At 36.9% G+C, this 6,778-nt stretch overlaps 1 protein-coding gene across 1 annotated transcript in view; it reads left to right on the forward strand.

Annotated features, from left to right (window-relative positions):
* The window catches only part of Rab3ip (RAB3A interacting protein), a gene marked incomplete in the record, with an annotated part of 60,106 nt that overhangs the window by 333 nt on the left and 52,995 nt on the right, over window positions 1–6,778 (forward strand). Inside the window, 1 exon segment of the mRNA XM_013517540.1 lies at window positions 3,657–3,760.

Genomic DNA, 6,778 nt, shown 5'->3' on the forward strand with positions numbered 1-6,778 from the left:
CTCCTCCAACGCCCGCCGGGCCGGCGCGTACTCAGTCCTGCGCGGTCTCGGCGCCGGGGCCGGACCTGGGGCGCGGAGGGCTGGAGAGTTCCCAACTCGGCGGGAGCGGGCGCGGCGGCCGTGCCCGGGGAGTTCTTTCCTGCCCTGCTCTCGGGGCGCGGAGGTCACCTGCCTGAGGTTTCGCCGAAACCCGCAGGGAGAGAGCAGGCGCCGGGAGTCGCGCCCCAGGCGCACTCGGTCCTGCGCGGCTGGCGTGCCCTCCCGGCGCTGACGGCTCGCCCCGCCGCCCGCCGAAAAGCCCGCTTCGGGGCTGGGCGAGTGTCGGTGCTAGGTGGAATCTGCAGCACGCGGAGAGCTGCCAGTTGTTACGAAATTTAAAAAGCTGTAATGGCCAAAGGGTAAGATCTTGAAAAAAAGGAGCGCCGAGTTAATCAGGCAATTTAGTTTCACGAGACTATTGCCCATTCCAACGCTACCTGTTATACATCTTGTTTCCTCCACCTTCTTCATTTCACTTTCTGGGAAAAGCCGTGTAATCTTTGCTGTGGAATGATTGCATAATTGGAGGAGAAGCCGATAAGAGGATCAAAACAAAACTGTTCTATTGTAAATCTATTGAAAGGCCCAGTTTCTGTTTTTGCCTTTATTATTTTGTTCAGGCAGGTTTTGTTTTATTTTTTTAATGGTAAATGACAAATCAAGGAGAAAACAGGCAGAACAGTTTGTAGATCATCCTAGTAAATATTTGATACTGTTAAATATTTCACTAGTTTTATGGGGTGTTGCTCTGTTAACATGTGTTATTTATTTACCAGTACTGTGCAATTTTGAGAGGACTTTTCATGTTTGGACATCGTATTCAGAATCTGGCTTATGTGAAGCAATCCTAAAGTTTTTGTGGGATTTATAGTAATAAACTTAACAGTTGCACAGTTTTACTGCGAGTGTATTTAGTACTGTTAAAAGAAAAGTCTAATTTTTTTCTTTTTCCAGCACAATAATGTTGTGTGTTAATGCATACTTTTGTGAACCAAAGTGTTTGATGTAACTCTTTCTTGTGTATTTCCCAGACTAACTCCTCTATGGTATTGAGTACATCCATCTTTCTGCCAGGATGGCTATTTGATGTTTAGCTGCTTTGTTTCTAATTAGCAAGCTTTCTGATTAGATCCATATGTATTTTTTTAATTACAGTAGTGTAGTTATTCATATGTTCCTTTTAATATTCTTTTCTCTACACCCTTAATCTCCCCCAGCACACACATTGACATTCTACAGATAATTTTTTTTAATTGAGAAGTTTGTAGAAATAGCTCACTTCTCATTTTTTAGTATAGCTGAACAAAAACTTATAAGTTACATTAGTTTTACATGCATGGCTGTGGTTAGTACGCGTTTCCTTCCTAAGCAGGTCTTACCGAACAAATCAGTAAGCTGGACTAATGAAGAATCATTTAAGTTTGAACGTCATCTCTTACTATGCGTATGACTTTAAATGATTTTACTTTTCTGAGTTTATTATCTTCATTTGTACATGAATTAGTACTAGGCAGAAACGTATGAAATGGCCAGTATTTGGCTGTTTTTCATGTTTTAACCTAATAATGGGTTTCATAATGATGGGGTGAGGATTTAATGAGGTATTCTATGTGAAAGGTGGGGGAGAGAAGAAGGAACAAACACTAGCTGGACAGTATGACCTGCCCTGTGCTTACTGTTTTAGGGGTATCCTGACTCTAGTCTTCAGGACATTACTAGGGTGTAGGTGGTTTATCAAATTTTACAAATTAGGAAATGGAGGTATGGAGAAGTGAAATAACTTACGGTAGTTACTTCGCTGACTGCTATCTTTGGTCATGTACTGTAGCTGGTTAATGACAAAGTCAAGATTAAAAACTATGACTGTCCCAGGTGGAACTCTTAATTAATACTTGTTTCTTACGTGACTGGCCTACACATCCTGAAAGAGAGCTTCCAACTTGTAAGGAAGAACACAGATGAAAGATGGTGTTGTGTTTCTGGGTAAAAATACTCAAGGTTTCTCATGATGATACCACCACTGCTACTTCTGTTACTGAGTCTGCTGCTTCTCTTATGCTAAGTCCTGGTCTAAGCACCAGCGAAACTGAGTATCACAACAAGCTAGGAAGTAGGGCATATTTTATCCCATGTAATAATTGAGAAAATTGAGACATGGAGAGGTTAGGTAGCTTGCCCAAGGTCATAATTAAGCGATACGCCTGGATTAGAAATCAAGCAGTTAACCTCAGCACCAGTGCTCTTAACCACTGCGTTCCCATCACTCCGAAAGTTATACTGCTGAGGAATCGTTGGCTCTTAATCACTGCACTACTCATTCATGTGTAGGTTGTAATCCTGAAGAATTGTTTTTAATTTAGATTTTTTTAAATACTTAATATTAGTGTAATATTTAATTCTCTTGTCAGCAGAAGTTTTTAAAATTAAAGGAAAATATTCATAAAGCATCTGGAAGGCAGGGATATATGATACATTCTTCTTCTGTTTTTTGTGGTATCAGGTATTGAATCCAGAGCCTTTGTACTAAGCTACATCCTCAGCCCTTATTTGTTTTTTTGAGTCAGGGCCTCACTATGTTGCCCAGCCTGGGCTCAAACCTGTTCTCTTCCTGCTCAGCCTCCCAGAGTGCTGGAATTACAGGTATGTGCCACCATGCCTGGCTTCCTATGCCTTATGTGTGTTCCTCAAAACTTTGCGTAGATTTATTTTTGAATTTTATTAGTGCATGTTTGCAGTACATAATGGTTACATTCATTGTGGGGACTTGTACGGCTATGTAACACATTTTAGCTCTTTTTACTTGCCCCTCTGCTCCCTCCAGTTTTGTATGCGTTTTAATGAGTGTCAAATGAAGCAGAGCGCTAGAATTGTTGAGTAGTGGAGAGGAAGGAAGAATGAGGAGTAGGTAATGATACGTATGCACTGAGATGATGAGGAAAAACTCTAACGATGTCCTGACAGTATAGTTTTTCAAATTTAACATTTATCCAGTAAGATTCCAGCTAAAGTGCAGTTCAGCCACGATCAGTAAATTGATTACTGTAGTTTTAATGTCCTAAAAGTAAAATACAAGGTTTTAAAAGCTCTTTTCTACGTGTTTCTCATTTTCTGTACCAGGTAGTACTTTTTTCCCATTTATGCTTCTGTTTATCCAATCAGTGCACTATTGAATGCTTAGTTAATGTTTATTCTTGTATATGCAGAATAAGGCTTCCACTATTAAAAATGTAGGAAATTTTTATGTATTTGTTCCAGATTTGTAATTAAATACAATCAAATATTAGTAACTTAGTAAATTCAGAACATTTTCTGAATAGAAGAATCTTCAGTTACTAATGTATCTAAAAATGTCAGATTGTACATTCAAGTGGAATTAGTAAGTGGAGATTACTGTATGGGCTATTTTAATAAAAATGGGAAGATTGTGCAGGTTGACCTCTTGATTTTCTTCTTGGGTTTCTAATTAAATTCATACTTGTAAGCATAAAATACTTCTTAAAATGTAAATATGACCTTTTCTTATTATAACTAAAATGCTAGTTTGGAAAGCTAAATTTAAAATTATAAAAGTTAATTAGAAAATGATTTTATATATTTTTATTTTTCTTTTTATGTAGTATTTTTGAAGGGCATTCTAATTATGGAAAATTTAAAGTAAACAGACACAACAGCAGTTGAACCTCAAAGTTCCCATTGTCTTGCCCAGTGATCATCAACAAAGGTTAGTTTTATCCCATCTACTTAATCCCTCTCTTGAATTTTTGAAGCAAATTGTAAGCAGTGTTTAATTTCATCTTTAAATATTTCAGTGGTTTTCTAAAAGATAATGGAAATACAGACTTAAAAAACTCCCTAATGTCTCAGTATCAGATACACATACCTTTTTCATTTAAAGAAATTTGAATGACACATAAATATCTGTGGGATATAGTAATATTCCATACATGTATATAGCGTATAATGACCAGATCAGGATAGTTGGTATATCCAACATCTCAGATATTTATTACTGTATTTCTTTGTGTTGGGAATATGCAAGTTATACTATTTTGAAATACATGTAATTGTCATTGATGGTTGTTTTACTGTTTTACAGAACATTAGAAATTATTCTTGGTGTGTCTTGTACCGGTTAATTGTCCTCTCTCCAAACGCACCCAGCCCTTCCCAGCCTCTGAATGTTTCCCATTCCTCCCTCTCAACCATTTCTGTTTCCATATTTCTTCATTCTTTTCCCTGCCAGTTCATTGCCAATGCATGAAGCTGGCACGGTGGCCCTGTGATTCTAGCACTCTGACAGGCTGAAGCAGGAGGATTGCAAATTCAAGTGTAGCTTCGGATTTGGTAACTTAGTGAGGCCCTGTCTCAAAATAAAAGAAGAATTGGGGATGTAGCCCAAGGCAAAGATTCTGGACTCAACCCCCGTACTGCAAAACAAAACAAAACAAAACAAAACAAAACAAAAGAGAACAGAACAAAACAAACAAAAAACCAACCTTGACATTAGATCAGACCTTGGTAATCTCTTGTGTACCCTGTTGCAGTAACCTTTTAACTGCTGCACATTTCTTCTCTAAAGTCTTTACTGCCGTGGGATCCATTTTTCTAAGGACTACATTACATTTATATTTTGTAAGATGCAGATCTGACCATCTTTTTAGGATAAACTCCAAGCAACCTTTCCCTGTTAAGTGAGGCTTTTAATGGTCTGTTGCTTAACCTAATTTTGTCACTTTTTCTTTTGGTGCTCTAGTGCCAGACCCTTATCCCCTGATGACTGTCTTATTTCCCTGTTGGACTGCTGTTCAGCATTTAAACCCAAGTTATAATTTACTTTTCCTTGAAACCTCCTATTTCCCTCTTCCCTTCCCATACCCTTAGGGTAATCATTGGGTGATTCATAATAAGAGGTGTGTCATCTCTTTGATCTATTTGCACCTGTATTCTTAGTGCTTAGTAGCAGCGTTTTCCCCAGGAGTTGGAAGCTGGCAGTCATCTTTCTATTCTGAAAAAAAAAAAAATTACTGTATCTAAAATAAATTTATTTAATATATACTGTGTTGAGTGCCTCTAAGGAAGTGAATTGATGGAATTTCTGTCTCTTTAATTCATTATACGCTACTGAAAGTAGCAGGCTAATTTTTAATGTCAGAAGCTTTTTCTTCCATAATTCTTTCTAAATTAGAAAGTCATGTAGGAATTAGAAAAGTATTTGGACCTTCCTCCCATTCCCTCCTCTCATCCCCCAGGAGTCTGTGAATAAATTGAAAGAGGGAAATGAATCGAAAGCATTTTCTTTTAATCTACTCAAGAATAATTTCTATTTTTATGACAATGAAGGTAAGACTTTTCACATAGGCATACAGTATAAAATACAGATGTTTGTTTTGTTGAGGAAAACCATTCAGAACAATATGCTTTTAATTTTTAATACTATATTTAAATCAAACTGAGTAACCACTGTTTTTGTTCTCCATATTGATGGTGCTGATCTAATGTGATAAAAATATTAACAAATATATATATATGTATATATATATCAGGAAATGTCTTAGAGATCATTACAATAATAAATAATTTCAATGATAATAACTAATTTTAATTGGTAGATGCCAGCCAGATATAGTGCTGAATCCTTTATGTGTATTGTGTAACTTAATTCTCATGATAACATTATGAGACAGATATAGTTACTATATCCAATTTTCAGATGAAAGTTTGAGACAGATCTAGATCACATTATCAGTAACTGGTTAAGCTAGAATTTGAGCCTGATTACAAAGTACAAGCTTTGTTGGTGAGGTGTAGCAAGTATTGGCTAAGTTTTCCTTTTAAGAAGTCAAACACTGATACCAGACAGGTACACTCACTGCTTTCCCAAGAATAGTGTTTTTAGTAAATACAAAATACATATTAATTTTCAGATATATTAAATCAGTTTAGAAAAAGATAAAAATGACAGGTTGAGTTTTTTTTTTTCCTAGGAGTAAATCCTATGTTTTTCACCTGTCTGGTTATTTGCTCATTTGGACTACTGATATGTATCAGGTTCCTAGATTTCATTTAAATTATGTATATCTATTTTATTCATGCCCTTAGAAACTTAATGGAAAATATTTAACCAGTAATTCATCTTAATTTCTTGAGTTGTTCTAGAGATCCTTTCTGTTTTCAGTTCAAAAATTCATTTGTTAGGAAAGAATTATTTTTGTAAGAACTTATTAAGATTGTCTTAACAGTGAAAGCAAATCTTTTAGAGCTTTCAGTGACACACACAGCCTGCTGCAGCACAGGTGCCATAGGTTCCCCACCACTGTATCTGGGCATTCAGTGAGTTAATGCATGTGCAACTATTATAACCACTAGGTAACACCTAGTTAACTTTCAGTAAAGGTTGGCTATTGTTTTTACGTGAAAATACTGGCTTCTAGAGAGAAAAAAATAACTTGAAATGCACAATAAGAATCAGAAGCACATTTTTGTCTTATGATTGTAAACCAACTCTATTACTTGGGGCTCAGTAGTAAGGCCAGACAAATTGTGTGATTCATCTGTTAAGAATTTAATGTGACCACTTTTTCACATATAAGTGATCCTTGACAAGTTTAGTTTATGATTTGGGATAATCTCCAGTTGAAATTAGTTCTTTTGGGGGCTGGGGATTTAGCTCAGCGGCAAAAGCGCCTGCCTGGCAAGCGCAAGGTCGTGAGTTCAGTTCCTGGTACCGGAGAAAAACCAA

This window comes from Chinchilla lanigera, unplaced genomic scaffold (genome assembly GCF_000276665.1).
Source record: "Chinchilla lanigera isolate Chin_1 unplaced genomic scaffold, ChiLan1.0 scaffold00004, whole genome shotgun sequence".
NCBI classification, from domain to species: Eukaryota; Metazoa; Chordata; class Mammalia; order Rodentia; family Chinchillidae; genus Chinchilla; species Chinchilla lanigera.